We start from the raw sequence: 17960 nt of genomic DNA, 5'->3' as shown, positions 1-17960 counted from the left end.
CCTAGTTGTGCATGGGGGGTTTCAGCTCTGGCTCTTAGGTCCCGCCTCTCAACCGTCTATCAACAGGTGTACTGAGCTTATTGAGCTCTATCATATCTACACTTGAAACTGTGTATGGAGTCAGCCTCCACCACCTCACTTCCTAATGCATTCCATTTGTCAACCACTTTGACACTAAAATAGTTCTTTCTAATATCTCTGTGGCTCCTTTGGGCACTCAATTTCTACCTGTGTCCCCTAGTGCGTGTGCCCCTTGTGTTAAATAGCCTGTCTTTATCTACTCTGTCGATTCCCTTGAGAATCTTGAATGTGGTGATCATGTCCCCCTCTAACTCTTCTGTCTTCCAACGAAGTGAGGTTTAATTCCCGTAGTCTCTCCTCGTAGCTAATACCTCTCAGCTCGGGTACTAGTCTGGCGGCAAACCTTTGAACGTTTTCCAGTTTAGTCTTATGCTTGACTAGATATGGACGCCATGCTGGAGCCGCATACTCCAGGATTGGTCTGACATATGTGGTATATAATGTTCTGAAAGATTCCTTACACAAGTTTCTAAAGGCCGTTCTTATGTTAGCCAACCTGGCATATGCCGCTGATGTTATCCCTCTTGATATGAGATTCAGGGGACAGGTCTGGCGTGATATCAACCCCCAGGTCTTTCTCTCTCTCTGACTCCTGAAGTATTTCGTCTCCCAAATGGTACCTTATATCTGGTCTCCTGCTTCCTACCCCTATCTTCATTACATTACATTTACTTGGGTTAAACTCTAACAACCATTTGTTCGACCATTCCTGCAGCTTGTCCAGGTCTTCTTGAAGCCTCAAGTTGTCCTCCTCTGTCTTAATCTTTCTCATAATTTTGGCGTCGTCAGCAAACATTGAGAGGAATGAGTCTATACCCTCTGGGAGATCATTTACGTATATCAGAAACAGGATAGGTCCGAGTACAGAGCCCTGTGGGACTCCACTGGTGACTTCACGCCAATCTGAGGTGGTCACCCCTCACTGTAACTCTCTGCTTCCTATTGCTTAGGTACTCCCTTTTCCACTGGAGCACCTTACCAGTTACTCATGCCTGTTTCTCCAGCTTATGCATCAGCTTTTTATGGGGTACTGTGTCAAAGGCTTTTCGACAGTCCAAAAAAATGCAGTCCGCCCATCCTTCTCTTTCTTGCTTAATCTTTGTCACCTGATCGTAGAATTCTGTTAACCCTGTAAGGCAAGATTTACCCTTCCTGAACCCATGTTGATGGGTTGTCACGAAGTCTCGTCTGTGTGTGTGTGTGTGTGTGCGTGTGTGTGTGTGTGTGTGTGTGTGTGTGTGTGTGTGTGTGTGTGTGTGTGTGTGTGTGTGTGTGTGTGTGTTTGTGTATACATGTTTCATTGACTAGTGCTCTTGCATCTTGGTTTAATTGGACGAGGAGTTCTCCAAAAGTCATCTTCGTTTAAGGTGAAGAAAAATAAATAAGTAACCTTAGAATGTATTACACTTATTATAAAATTACACAACGTTTCGAACCAATATGGATCATTATCAAGTGATAGGAAAGTACAAAGCATATTGGATTTATACCATTAGGGGGTCAGGTGTACACAAATATACGAATACAAATGCGTCAAGAATAAGGCATAAAAGGGAGGCGTTAAAGTTTGAAGAAAAAAGGCGAAAATGGGGTTCGATTCACATACAAAGATTAATCAGATGTAGTGGGCGTGGAGTGTTGAGCAGTGTCTTCTATGTTGGCATCTTGACGTTTCAGTCTTGTTCTTTCTTTCATGGTGGGTAGAGTAAATAGTTCCGTAATTTGGGTATTTATGATGGGTTGTTCTATTTTTATGTGGCTGGCTTCCTGCTTCCTTCCAAAACTATTTTGACTATTATACAAGTGTTTTCATTTAACATTTCTCTTCTTAAAGTGATGTCATAGGCTTGTCTCATGTGATTTTTTGGGGCACTGATTGAAGATGACCGGTCCAAGGTCTCGTCAGTTTGGTCGACGTTATACGTATGTTCTTAAACTGAAGGCTACATCCTTCGTCTGGGGCAAATGTACATATATACCACCTTTGACTACTGTAAAGGGTTCTCCTTCGATTTCGGGGCTGTTTTTAATAAGGAGGTCGGTAGTCTTCTTTGTTTTATAGAATATGAATAAGTCTATGTTTTGGTTAGGGGTTATGTCTTTTACTCCTTTACGGATTATTTCTTTCATTATTCGTTCTTCTTTTTTATGCTCACTGTGCATGATTGATTAGTAATATAATTTTATTGAAGGTGTTGTGGTTTCTGTTCTTGGTTCAGGATTGTACCATCGGTCCAGGTGTCGTCTTAGAGCAGTGTATATTTCTGTGTTATTATATCCATTGTTCACCAACACCTGAATTATTCTTTCAAACTCCCTACTCACGTTGCTCCATTTAGAGCAGTGGCTAAGGGCTCGACGAATATAAACGTTGAGAACACTGGCTTTGTATCTTTGGGAGCACTCCTACTGTTTAGGCAAAATCCTATGTTTGTAGGCTTAGTATATACGCTGGTGCTTAGAGATGTTCTTGTTTTTGTTATTAGTACATCCAAGAATGGCAGACTGTTATTTTCACTATTTTCATGTGTAAAACGAAGTACTGACTATCTCTCAAAATGGCTTTTTAGATAGGTTAGTTCATCTGGGTCTTATACTATGACGAATATGTCCTATACATAACGCCAGTAGACAATTGGTTTTTGCCTACTACTGAAGACTTTCTCTTCGATGGTTGCCATGTAAAAATTAGCGAATGACACTCCTAAAGGGAAGCCCATTGTTACCCCATCTATTTGTAGATACTTGTCCCCTTGCGGACTGTTGAAGTGGTTCCTTCTTTGTACATGCCTCGAGAAGGCTCTTCAAGTGTGGCTCGGGTGTGACTAATTTGGGGGTGCTCTCGTCTCTATATACTCTATCCAGTATCATTTCTATGGTTGTGTCGACCGGGACGTTGGTGAATAGGGATTCGGCGTCCAGTGAAGCAATAATTCCATCGGGCTGTGTAGTTTTGAATATTTCTAGGAAATCTACTAAGGCGAGGAGCAGCAGTGGGCGAGGTTCTCCCTCAGCAGGGTGAGGAAGGTGTTACTGAGGCGAGGAGCAGCAGTGGGCGAGGTTCTCCCCCAGCAGGGTGAGGAAGGTGTTACTGAGGCGAGGAGCAGCAGTGGGCGAGGTTCTCCCTCAGCAGGGTGAGGAAGGTGTTACTGAGGCGAGGAGCAGCAGTGGGCGAGGTTCTTCCCCAGCAGGGTGAGGAAGGTGTTACTGAGGCGAGGAGTAGCAGTGGGCGAGGTTCTCCCCCAGCAGGGTGAGGAAGGTGATACTGAGGCGAGGAGTAGCAGTGGGCGAGGTTCTCCCCCAGCAGGGTGAGGAAGGTGTTACTGAGGCGAGGAGGAGCAGCAGTGTGCGAGGTTCTCCCCCAGCAGGGTGAGGAAGGTGTTTCTGAGGCGAGGAGCAGCAGTGGGCGAGGTTCTCCCTCAGCAGGGTGAGGAAGGTGTTACTGAGGCGAGGAGCAGCAGTGGGCGAGGTTCTCCCCCAGCAGGGTGAGGAAGGTGTTACTGAGGCGAGGAGCAGCAGTGGGTGAGGTTCTCCCCCAGCAGGGTGAGGAAGGTGTTACTGGCGAGGAGCAGCAGTGGGTGAGGTTCTCCCCCAGCAGGGTGAGGAAGGTGTTACTGAGGCGAGGAGCAGCAATGGGCGAGGTTCTCCCCCAGCAGGGTGAGGAAGGTGTTACTGAGGCGAGGAGCAGCAGTGGGCGAGGTTCTCCCCCAGCAGGGTGAGGAAGGTGTTACTGAGGCGAGGAGCAGCAGTGGGTGAGGTTCTCCCCCAGCAGGGTGAGGAAGGTGTTACTGAGGCGAGGAGCAGCAGTGGGCGAGGTTCTCCCTCAGCAGGGTGAGGAAGGTGTTACTGAGGCGAGGAGCAGCAGTGGGCGAGGTTCTCCCCCAGCAGGGTGAGGAAGGCGAGGCCGTAACCAAGAAACATAAGATAAAAGGCGCCTTGCAGGTGGTGGAGCCCCAACACAATTTCGCTATTTTCGTCCTGCTAATAAGAAGATGAAGTATTATTAATATAAAGACTATATATAAAAACATATAATCAATAAGCATATAGAAATATTATTAATAATTTTTGTATATACTTGCTCCTAGAAAATTACTCATAAAAATTATTTATGGTATAGGAAATTATAATACAAATTTCAGGTCATTTAATGTCCAAATGCATTAACATTACTTTTAAAAGATATCTCAACAGTTGACTTAAGATATAAACCGGCCTTGGGAGTGTCCTGTCCTGCCAGGGTGGCCGAAGACGCTCCTGCCCTCGTCTGTCTGATCTTCTTGGCTATTACATCGTTGGTCCAGACGCCCATTATCCCAGTGTTCACCAGCCGGGCCATTAGGGTACTGAACCTGGTGTAGAATGGTGCTCCCTTTCTGTAAACACACAATATTATCTCAGGGGTCCGCCACGTTGTCAGAGAATACCACAGACAGCACCATAGCAAACATAACAACATTCCAGCAACACAAGAGCAACGTTGAGTAACATTACTGTAAGGTAATGATATCTTACTGATGTAGCGCGAGGCCTGCATGGCGGGGCTCGAAACCACCAAATCAAACCGCAGGTGGACCAGTGAACAGGGGCGGGAATGGCTCCGTTAACAGTACCACAGCAAGCCAGGGTCCAGTTCAGGGACCAGCCCAGGGTCCAGCTCACAGTAGACCGACAACAGTCTGGGGCAGTGATCACTCAGTGAACAGGGGAACCCAAGGTTGGGTGGGGGGGGGGGGGGTGTAGCCAGCCACCACCGCTTCCCCATCCCTGAGGCCTTCCCACCTCTTTCCCCTCCAGGGAACCCACCCACCTACACCTCAATCTCTATCCACGGTGTCACACCACCACCACCACCTAACCTCCCAATCCATACCAATGAATCAGACCCCTCCACTGTCTGCCATCCGCCTCCCCATCCATGCACTCCTGACCCACAGGAGGTCGTCACTCAGGTTTGTGTTGCAGCAATATTAGACCGCATGATAAGATCTCATCCAGTAGTCCACCAAATACTGCAAAAGCAGACGGAACTTGAGAAAGCCCTCTGCCAGATTAAGACGACGCAGGAACAAATCCTCCAAATCCTGCAACGGCAGAGTCCATCAAGTGGAGGTCCTGCAAGCCAGAGCCTGGTGCAAGATGATGCAACACATACTGCCGAGGTACGTCAGCAGACACAACCAGGACACCAGCACACCAGTGCACACAGTAACACCAGTGCACACAGTAACACCAGTGCACACAGTAACACCAGTGCACACAGTAACGCCAGTGCACACAGTAACACCTGTGTACACAGTGACACCAGTGCACACAGTAACGCCAGTGCACACAGTAACACCTGTGTACACAGTAACACCAGTGCACACAGTGACACCTGTGGGAACCGACCTGTGAGATTTATATTTATTTAATTTATATGAATTTATATAGAATTTATATTTACGTTAATCTGTATACTTCGATAGCAATTTGTGTGATGTTAAGTGGACTGTATTTCTGCAATAATCTCACAAATCGATCCTCTGCACATTAGGGTGGGGTTTATATTGAATTTATATATATGCAGCCAATCAAACTACAGTATTAGACTACATACTTTGAAGAGGTTCCTTATCTTATTTTTACAGCAGGCCTTAGTCCACCAGGTATAACTAGGATGTAGACACCAAATTTTCCTCGTGTGAGGTGGCTTCCATCAACCTGGTAACTGATGCACAAAGCATGCTTCCTCATCTTGACCTGTCAAAAGGGCGCTAGCTATGAAGCCAGAATCCTAATATATGACAGCTATATCAGAGAAAACACTGTACATGGAACCATAAAGACCTAGGCTTAATTACCTTGTTTGAGTCGATCATTCATGTTCTAACCGGTACACCATATCTACTGACATTAATGGCCAAAAATGATTAGATAAACGGGTTTCGGAAAGACACTTCCCTTGAGATTGATGACAGCGTGTTGATGATGGCAGATCACTACTCTGATCTTCCATAACACTTCGTCCAAGAGAATTTATAGGAGCCGTAATTCGCTCCACGACTATGTGGTCTTAAACAATAACAATGGCTGACCACTCCCTCCTCACTGACGCTACTGGCCTACATTATCCAGATGTCAGTAAGTGATAGAAGGGTCACATTTACTCTATTTTAATTCTGATAATTAAGTTAATTTATATGAGATGTTTTTATGATGGTAAAGTCCAAAGACTAATGTATTTAAGAATAATTCCCACCATAATAGGTGGTGAATTTATAATAGTATGTGGTAATGATATCCCGTTTTCTATAGATGGAAATTCCACTACAAGTTACATTTGCTATGGGTTAACTTGTTTATACAACACAGCAATATTATCTGCCTGTATGATATTATTAAATGGTGTCGGATTTTCCGACAACACCAGTGCACACAGTAACACCAGTGCACACAGTAACGCCAGTGCACACAGTAACACCAGTGCACACAGTAACGCCAGTGCACACAGTAACGCCAGTGCACATAGTGACACCACACACCATGGAATACACGATGACACATGTGAACATAATAATTACACACGTGCAGCTGATGACAAACAACCTCAAAATGGATAATCACAATGAACAACATCTCACTATACTGCAATGGAACTGTAATGGAGTTCGCAACAGAATTAATGACATCATACAGTACGTCCGTGAACACCAAACTGACGTCATAGTGCTACAGGAGACGATGGTAGGTGATGACTTCAACCCAAGGTTCAGCGGTTATCGCAAGTTCTCTCTGCCCTCTGGGGAAAGAATACGGGGTCAGGTTATCTTGAGGTTATCTTGAGATGATTTCGGGGCTTTTAGTGTCCCCGCGGCCCGGTCCTCGACCAGGCCTCCACTCCCAGGAAGCAGCCCGTGAAAGCTGGCTAACACCTAGGTATCTATTTTACTGCTAGGTAACAGGGGCATAGGGTGAAAGAAACTTTGCCTATTGTTTCTCACCGGCGCCTGGGATTGAACCCGGGACCATAGGATCACAAGTCCAGCGTGCTGTCCGCTCGGCCGACCGGCTCCCGCAATCTCATCACTTTTGTAAATACCAACATTCCCGCACAGATTATTGATGACCTGCACATGGGGGATGAGTTTGAATCACTGGGAGTAACCCTTCACTTAAACAATAATGCTCTACATATAATCAACCTATATGTGCCACAGAGTAAACTTGACCTTGACACACTGCCTGAATTTGTTAATGAAGAGCCTACCCTGCTGGTTGGTGACCTTAATGCCAGACACCCACACTTTGGTGCCAACTGTCATCAGCCCAATGTCAATGGACGGAAACTGTCACTCTTTGTCAGGGGAAGTGAAAACCTTAGAGTCCTGGGTGATGAACAGCCAACTCACCTCAGAGGAGGAAGATTAGACTATGCTCTCCTGCTGAATGCACAGGACACGGATGCCAGTACACACATTGTGCACAGTTTATGTAGTGACCATTGGGCACTGATTACCACCGTCGACATAAGCAAGAGAAGGAAAGAGACAAATAAAAGAAAAAGGTTATCACTCGGACCAGATATGAGGCCGCACTTCATAAACAGGATGAGTGACTGGGTCACGGAATACCAAATCCCAGAAGATATTGACACATTTGTTGATGACCTTAATCACCAAATTGAGAGCTGTCTAAGAGTTCCGCGTCGTACGCCTGGGCGAAGTTACCCTCAGAGGAAGAAAAAAAATAGTATGAGAATGATTACATAAAGATGCTTAACGCAAATGTGCGAGACATGAGTAGAGAGTACCGGAGACATCCCACTGAAAGTAACCAAGAGTTGTTTAAAACTGTGTGTCAAGTAGGCAGGGAAGAGAAGATTAAAGAGCGGGAAAGACAATGGCTTGAGTTCACTAGCTCTATTGGACGGGAAACATCTGCAAGACAAGTGTGGGCAAAAATTCAGATAGCTAAGGGGGCAGAGCCCGGCCTGTGGCTCACAAAGACCCCCAGGGTAAGGCTGAGGAACTAATTCACAAGTGGAGTGATGCAGCATCCTCCTCCTCCCTACCTGCAGAAATCAGCAGGGAACAGCTCCTGCGACATGATGACAAAAGAATTAGGATAACAAGAGCACTGTCTAGTGATGACGAATATGGGGAACCAATCACAGCCCAAGAAGTAAGGGAGCTATGAAAAAGGGTAAAAGTACAGCACCTGGTGAAGATGGCGTCACCAACGACATACTCAATGCACTGTGTGAAGTGTCTGGGAATCCACTACTCCACCTGTTTAACAAGTCATTCCTAAGTGGAGTGTTGCCCACACAATGGAAACATGCAATAATTGTTCCCATACCGAAGCCTAATGACCCTGGTAATTACAGACCTATCAGTCTCGTGCCATGCACTTGCAAGATGCTTGAAAGGATCATCCTAAACCGACTGTTGCACAAAATAGGCAGGTTAGGGGAGGGGGTCAATGGATTTGTTAAAGGACGGAGCACAGCAAATTGTTTAGTTAAATACTTGGCTAATGACACGGCTACGTACTCTGTATTCGTTGACATCAAAGGAGCCTTCGACAAAGCTCAGGGGATTGCGATCCTGGACAAGCTTGCATGCATGGGTGTCAAGAGGAGACTCATGAAATGGGTTGAAGACTACCTCACAGGGTGTCGGAAAATCCGACACCATTTAATATCATACAGATAATAGCTGTGTTGTATAAACAAGTTAACCATAGAAAACGTAACTTGTAGTGGAATTACCGTCTAAAGAAAACGGGATATCATCACCACATACTATTATAAATCACCACCTATTATGGTGGGAATTATTCTTAAATACATTAGTCTTTGGACTTTACCATCATAAAAACATCTTATATAAATTAACTTAATTATCAATATTAAAGTAGAGTAAATGTGACCCTTCTATCACTTTCTGAAATCTGGACAATGTAAGCTAGGCGTCAGAGTGAGGGAGGAGGGAGCCATTGTTGTGTCACATCCGAGACGCGTGGAGCAAATTCGGCTCCTATCATATCTGGACAATGTCGGCCAGGCGTCAATAGTATGGAGTGTTAGGACGCAGCCATTGTTGAGACTAGACCAGAGGCTCACAGGAGCAAATACGGCTCCTGTTAAATTTACTTGGACGTAGTGTTATGGAAACCAAAGGTGTACCATTTTTCAACACGCTGTCTACATATCAAGTTAAGTGTTCTTTCCGAAACCCATTATCTATCATTAGTGGCCATTAATGTCATTATATTGGGTGGTCCGGTTAGATCACGAAATCGCCTCAAACTAAAGGTAATTAAGCCAGGTCTTTATGTTCCATGTATAGTGTTTTCTCTGATATAGCTTGTCATATATAGAACCTGGCTTCACAGCTAGCGCCCTTTTGACAGGTCAAGACGAGGAAGCAAGATTTTGTGCACCAGTTACTGGGTGATGGAAGCTACCTCAAAGAGGATAATTTGGTGTCTACACCCTAGTTATACCTGGTGGACTAACCTGCTGTACTATAAGATAAGGAACCTCTTCAATGTATGTAGTCTATTACTGTAGTTTGATTGGCTGCATATATAAATTTAATAAACCCCCCTAATGTGTAGAGGATCGATTTGTGAGATTATGAGATTATTGCAGAAATACAGTCCACTTATCATTATACAAATTGCTATCGAAGTATATAAATTAACGTAAATATAAATTCATATAAATTAAATAAATATAAATCTCACAGGTAGGTTCCCACATTATTTGGACCTTCGGAACCGGAATATTCGGTCCTATGAACCCACATTTGGTCATCTTAGTACCGGATGAACCAGTTAACCAGTGGATTCATTAAATATACTAGTGCAGTGTTATTTAAACAAAGCCAGCAGTCAATGATGGCGGCGTTGACTCGTGCGAGTTCACGAGCCCCGCTCAGTTCAGATCTGCCTCATCAGCGGTTTCAGGGACACCCACAGATATTTGGTGGCGTGTTATTTCGTGAAATGACAGCGCTAATATAGAAGCCAGCCAAATTAGTGGCTGTGTCCTCGCAAGATTGTTCACGGATTTCGTGGTGTTACATTTCGCTAGAGATTATCCACGAATTTTGTGGAGTTTATTTCGCGAGGTCACTAATAATATTTAATACTTCTTGATAATATTAGAAGTTTCATAGAGGCTAATTAAGAGGCTATTATCAATAATTGTGTATATTATTTCTCCAAATAGAGAATTATTTAATATATATTGCACTAGTGATCACAGTATAATATTTACTAATTGCCAACCCACATCAGGGTAGGATATTAACCATTGACTAGTTGAACTATTATCGTTCATCCTAGTCCCATTATTACCATAGTCAGTTGTACTATATTGAATAACCTAACACCATTAATGAATGGTCCAGACCCTATTTTGGGTGTAATTTTTATCAACTCGAGTTGAAATGTATATATAATAATTTACTTATGATCATTACACCTTTGAGTGATTAATTAGTGTCTCTACCATCCTAGGGTGATATAGAAGAGCTAACCTAAAGGTACTTCCAGTGACACTGGTTTATCACTCAAATCATTAGTGTGTATGATTGTATATATATATAATGTGTATTAATTTTAAGTGCTAACCTCTAGTAGAGGTAGGATTATTGCCTAGTGACTGCAGAATTTTACCCTAGGCTACCATCAGTGCTTGTTCAGTATTATGAGCAGCCCAAGTACAAGTCCCACAAGGCTTCACCAACGAACCAGTATGGATAATGCAGGGAGAATGAAAAGAACCCTTGCAGGTCTTAAAGACCACTTAACAAGACAGATCAAGAAATGTGAAGATTTGTCACAACAATCTCAAGTTGATTATGCTGACCTGGAAAGCTATTATCATGCAGCTGCAGGTAAATTTGAGCAAATCAAATGCCAAATAGCAACATATGTGGCTGAACTTGCCAACACCAATTTATCAGAAACAGAAATAGACGACATTATGGTTGATCTTGCGAATTATGAAGATCAAACTCAGGCCACGTTACAGCCTTATGTCAAATTAATTACCCAGAACAAGGCAACAACAACAACAGTTGCATCTAATACGAGTCAAGCAGAAGCTCGACTCCCTCCAATTAATTTACCCACTTTCTCAGGAAAAGATGAGGAAGATTGGGACGAATTTTGGAACAAATTCGTTGACCTTGTAGACTCAAAACAATCTTTACCAAAGAGTAGTAAATTCTCTTATTTGCAAGGCCAATTATCAGGTGAGGCTAAAACAGTAGTATCCCATCTGAGATTAACTAATGACGGCTATGATCTGGCAGTAAAACTCCTCAAGGATAATTATGCTGATCCAGAAGTAAGAACATCACATTTAGTTCATGAGTTGTTGCATTTACCCCCACCGGAGGCTTCAGCTGATTCACTCCAAGTCTTCAAGCTGAAGGTAGAATCATTGATCAATGCCCTCAGCCTGACAGCAGATACAAACGGGGCTGAGTGGGTCTTGAAAATAATTGTCCAGGAGAAAATACCTAGGGACATATAGAGACAAATGAGTGCTCATTACAATAAAAGTATCTTATCCATGAATGAAATATCTGAAGGTTTAAAGTCAATAGTTCATCAATTACGAACACATGACAAATTAAAACCACCAAGTAAACCCTCAGAAACCAATAATAGTAAACCACAGAGTACCAAAGGTACTCCAAATCAATCTAGACAATATAATTCAACATCAAAGTGGAACAGTAGCAGTGTGGGCGTATATGCAGTGGGACCCTCCAAGCCTATAGTTACTGTGTCACCCAAGAACGTGACACCTAAGGGTACTGGAAGCTATGGAACATGTTTGTTCTGTAATGAGAAACATTCAATGTACCACTGCCCTAATTTTCCTGATAGTGACGCCCGTGTTGAGCGACTCAAAGATTTGCAACATTGCACGAGGTGCCTCAGGAAACATAACATCAAGGATTGTGATACCCAATTACACACCTGTAATAGGTGTAACAAAGGTCAGCACCATGCAGCATTGTGCAGAGACACCAAAACAACGTCTCCAAACCCCAAGGTGGAAGATAGCATTCCCACCTCAGTACAGTACTGCAAGGTGCAACAAACAAAGAGTGTCCAATCGGCAAAGTCTAAAGGTAATACGACTTTGCCTACTGCCCAAATTACCATCCTGAATAAGAGGGCCAAGGTCCATACCCGTGGGTTGTTTGACCAAGGATCCCAGAGAACATATATCACTAAAAAGTTGGCAGATGAACTACAATTAAGGCCTGTAGCCCAGACGTCATTCAACATCTCAGGGTTTGTAACAGATGCAGGACCTCAAGTCTACCAGGTGGTACAACCATCAGTACGCTTAGGCAGGTACGTCTGTCGAGTACAAGCCATTGTGGTGGACAAAATACCAGTAGACCTACAAGTTCAAGGTCTGAGAGCAACAGCCAAATTCCTGAGAAATAGAGGAATAAAATTGGCAGATAATATTAAGTCTGATCACCTCACCGACTTCGGTCTCCTTGTAGGGACAGACTATTGTCATCGATTCATCGGTAGCCCTACTAAATATCAGGGTATAACCATGTTAAACTCTGCAGGAGGTAAATTACTCTCAGGCCCAGTAATAAGCCTGAGGAGACCTATGCCTGCAGATAAACAATACCAATAGAAACTAAATTTGTCAGCTGATTATATTTCTCCAGTAGCATTATACTAAGGAGATTACAGCTGACTATACCAACAGAGGTTGATGTTAGTATCATCATTTAAAGCTGGAGATGAGTTCATGAGGCCTCAGTGGCAAATCAGTGAACAGTAGCCTAAAACAGCTACAAGTCACTGCGACCAATGTCACTGAACCCACTGCAGTCTCAGAACCATAATTTGCTTTAATGATGAGCTATTCAATCTTCTGAATCAATTAATTAAATTAAACCCCAGTAAATCTCATGACTGATTTGATACATTTATTATTTAATCAAGATGTATTCCATGGGCCTCAGTGTTTATATATCAGTCACCAGTTACCTGAAGAAACTTCAAGTTATATCTAATGTCACTGATGTCACTGCAGTCCCTGAATCATACTTGACTGTAGTACTTGATCATCCAGTCTTCTGGGTTAAATAATATGTAATTAGGCTTGAATATTAGCCTTTCAAGAGTTGACAGGGAAATGAAATCGCATTAGACTTCTAACCCCTGCAACTCTAGTACGGGACATCCGTCCTGTACGAACAGACGCACAAATGTGTGATTACTAACTACTAACATCAAATTAATCAAATAATTCGAAGGAGGAGTATCGGTGTTCGTCTGTTCTAATTAGGACTTCGACCCGTGAGCAGCCCCTGGGGAATTATGTCGGAAAATCCGACACCATTTAATATCATACAGATAATAGCTGTGTTGTATAAACAAGTTAACCATAGAAAACGTAACTTGTAGTGGAATTACCGTCTAAAGAAAACGGGATATCATCACCACATACTATTATAAATCACCACCTATTATGGTGGGAATTATTCTTAAATACATTAGTCTTTGGACTTTACCATCATAAAAACATCTTATATAAATTAACTTAATTATCAATATTAAAGTAGAGTAAATGTGACCCTTCTATCACTTTCTGAAATCTGGACAATGTAAGCTAGGCCTCAGAGTGAGGGAGGAGGGAGCCATTGTTGTGTCACATCCGAGACGCGTGGAGCAAATTCGGCTCCTATCATATCTGGACAATGTCGGCCAGGCGTCAATAGTATGGAGTGTTAGGACGCAGCCATTGTTGAGACTAGACCAGAGGCTCACAGGAGCAAATACGGCTCCTGTTAAATTTACTTGGACGTATTGTTATGGAAACCAAAGGTGTACCATTTTTCAACACGCTGTTTACATATCAAGTTAAGTGTTCTTTCCGAAACCCATTATCTATCATTAGTGGCCATTAATGTCATTATATAGGGTGAACCGGTTAGATCACGAAATCGCCTCAAACTAAAGGTAATTAAGCCAGGTCTTTATGTTCCATGTATAGTGTTTTCTCTGATATAGCTTGTCATATATAGAACCTGGCTTCACAGCTAGCGCCCTTTTGACAGGTCAAGACGAGGAAGCAAGATTTTGTGCACCAGTTACTGGGTGATGGAAGCTACCTCAAAGAGGATAATTTGGTGTCTACACCCTAGTTATACCTGGTGGACTAACCTGCTGTACTATAAGATAAGGAACCTCTTCAATGTATGTAGTCTATTACTGTAGTTTGATTGGCTGCATATATAAATTTAATAAACCCCCCTAATGTGTAGAGGATTGATTTGTGAGATTATGAGATTATTGCAGAAATACAGTCCACTTATCATTATACAAATTGCTATCGAAGTATATAAATTAACGTAAATATAAATTCATATAAATTAAATAAATATAAATCTCACAGGTCGGTTCCCACACAGGGAGGACAGCCAAGGTCTGCTTCAATGGGCAGTCTCCAGAACAATGAATATGGAACTCGGGACCCCCCAAGGCGGAGTCTTAAGCCCTACACTGTTCAATGTACTTATGAACGCCATTGCAAATATTGATTTTCCGGAAGGAACACAACAAGTGGGATATGCAGATGATGTCCTAATACAAGCTCCCACCTTGGGAAAAATTGAACAGTCCATTGAACTCCTTGGAAGGAAATGCATTGAGCTCGGTTTCACTCTCTCCACAAACAAGACGAAGGCATACTCCCATCACAAGCGGAGAGCAAATGAAGAACTGCAAATTAATGGTGTAACACTTGAATGGGTTGACCACTATCGGTACCTTGGCGTCACTGTCGGCTCTAGCAAGGGAAAGAAATAGGAGCTCAATCAACTCATAGGAACATGCAAAAGTCGACTCAGGGCACTGAAAACTATGACCTGGAATGGACATGGAGCCTCTATTGCCGTGCTTATAATGATGTACACAGCCTATGTGCGCTCCGTCATAGACTGTGCCGCACCAGTTCTGTGCACCTACTCCCAAAACGATATGAAAAGGCTTGAAAGCATTCAAAATGAAGCCATGACAATCATTCTTGGAGTTCCAAGAACTGCCAAAACGTCCAATCTACGAGAGGAGTTGTCCTTTCCCAGTGTTAAAAGCAGAATTCGGGAGCTGAATGCTAAGCTTGCAATTAGGATAGCCAGAGATCCCCATTACAATGATATTGCTAAGAAAAAACTGAGCACTGTGCTACTTTCAGGGGGAAACAGGAGAAGCAAAAAATGGCATCACAGATCAGTCTGCTACCTTGAAGAGCTTCACCTGCTTGAGCAAGCGTGAGCTCCTGCCTGTAGAGAGGTTACTTCCCTGGGAGGATGACTCATGCAAGATCATCATCAATGAAATGGCAACGAAAAAATCCAACATGATACCACAATAAATGAGGCACAAGTATCTCGAGGAAATTTATAAAGAAGCCGGAGATGAACTAGATCAAATCTACACTGACGGGTCATCTAATCCTGTCAATAGCAGGGCTGGTGCAGCATACACGGTAATCAAGGATATTACTTTCCAACGCAGAAATGAAGAAAAAGCACGTATTGAGAACTATGCCTCTTCAACGCAAGCAGAGCTAACTGACATTGTTATGACGTTGAGGTTTCTTGAACAGAACACTAATGGTGCAGTGATTTGCACCGATTCAAAAGCAGCACTGCAAAGCCTAAGTAAAAATCAGGCAGAAAATCTTGCAATAGTCGCTGAAATTAAGAGAGCTGTGAGAGTACTTACCAATCAAGGAAGAGTCATCAAGTTTCTGTGGATCCCCTCCCATGTTGGAATATGTAGGAATGAACGAGCAGATGTGCTGGCTGCTGAAGGCGCTGAAGGAGACCATATTGAATACTTCATATCAAAGACTACTACAAATTAGAGGTATTGTCAGGCAACATCACCGTGACAAGGTAACTAAGGAAAGGAGGATAGAAGCACAAACCAGTGAATCTATACGATGGTACAACATGGTTGCAGCTGGCAATCCCAATCATTATGGCCGAAGAGGAGGAGGACGAGGGAGAGAATCAGTAATAGCGAGAATCCGTCTTGGATACAAATATCCATGGAGATATGGAATGGAAACAACAGTTGATCAGCGAAGTTGCAGAATCTGTGGTGAGAGTGACGGATACCGCCTTGACCACTATCTACGTGAATGTGAACACCTGAGAGACATCAGAAGTATGTGTAGTACGAATAAACCCCACATTGTTTGAGTTAGGAAAACACTATTTGTCAAATATTGATACTGTTCTTAAAAGATTTTCCCATTTTGCACCCGCAAGATAACGTAAGCTTTCAAGGGTTGATAGATGTTAATCTTCTTGTTTGAGGAGCTGTTCACTTTAGACAGTTAAGTAAGTCCCAGCTGTGTCTGGGTACAAGTGACAGGATGAACAACCCAGCGGGTTTTCTTCCTATTGGGGAGTGTTGTACATGCTGCTATGGCGGTATGTCCACTCACAAAATGAGTGGCGCTGCCCAATAAACTCGCCCCTCGGAGCAAAATTTAAGAAAAAAAAATTACTGTAAGGTTTTCTGTTTGCTGGCAATTGCTTCCTGATAAATATATGTATAATACATGAAATAAAAACTATTATTTTATAAACACCTGTGATACGAAGGTAATTACATTTATGCTCATAATCATTAATTCACGTTATTGTGTATCTAGTTGGTGCCTCTTGCAGTTGCAGTGCCATGATAGTTTTAACCGGGGATGAGTTAGTTACTTGTAAGTTCTCTAAGGACCATTTAAAAGACTGGTTCTTCAAGGGGATTCTAACTCAGAAACTGCATAGTGAAACTACACACACGTGGTGCTTGGTTACACATGTGACACTTACATGGCTACACACGTGTGGCACTTGGCTACACGCGTGTGGCACATGGAAACATGCATGTGTCATCCCATGTCAATTACGCTTGACATTTCAAGTTATTACTCAATATATAGATCTTATATATAATATGTAAAGTATGTGTATTAACCCCCCCCTCCCAAACATCGTCACATATACACTCTACCTACAACGCACTCACCTGAATCCCCAACCATAGTCCGGCAGGGAGTAGACTCCACTCTGGCTGATGTAGAAGGGAATCTGCCCTCTGGCGTCAGCGTAGAGTGAAGGAACCACTACAGTCAAGTGGTTCTTCATGCTGATGTAGGCGTACCTACCAGCCTGCACCTTGGTCAGCCCCTGGTCCAGCTCCAGCACCTGTTGTCCCAGTATTTGGGGGTGAGTATTCCTGTAATGATCACTGTTATGGGAAGTGTGCAGTGCATGTGGAAGATCGGATTAGGGTGTTATTGGAGCAATTCAAATAAATATTTTACAAAAGTTATAATAAGTATTTTCCTTTTTCTTCCAGTTATCCTTTATTGTAATCACATTACAGGAGGTGTTTATGTAGTTTCTAAATCAATTTAAGTGTAAATTAATGAAACTAAGTTAATATAATATTTAGATGCCTGTCTTATATATTTCATTCACCTGGGCACTTGGAGGACTCGAACCGCCGACCCCACGAGCGTCAAGCAGAAGCTCTATCGATTGATCTCTGAGTATGACTTCATGTGCCCAGGTAAATGAAATTGTTATCTATATTTTTCTATCTATCTATCTATCTATACCTAGTACGTACGACATATATATATATATGTCGTACCTAGTAGCCAGAACGCACTTCTCGGCCTACTATGCAAGGCCCGATTTGCCTAATAAGCCAATTTTTCATGAATTAATACATTTTCTCTAATTTTTTTCTTATGAAATGATAAAGCTACCCATTTCATTATGTATGAGGTCAATTTTTTTTATTGGAGTTAAAATTAACGT

Source organism: Procambarus clarkii, chromosome 76 (genome assembly GCF_040958095.1).
Source record: "Procambarus clarkii isolate CNS0578487 chromosome 76, FALCON_Pclarkii_2.0, whole genome shotgun sequence".
NCBI classification, from domain to species: Eukaryota; Metazoa; Arthropoda; class Malacostraca; order Decapoda; family Cambaridae; genus Procambarus; species Procambarus clarkii.
The sequence above is the reverse complement of the archived record's forward strand: the minus strand, read 5'-3'. Positions refer to the sequence as shown.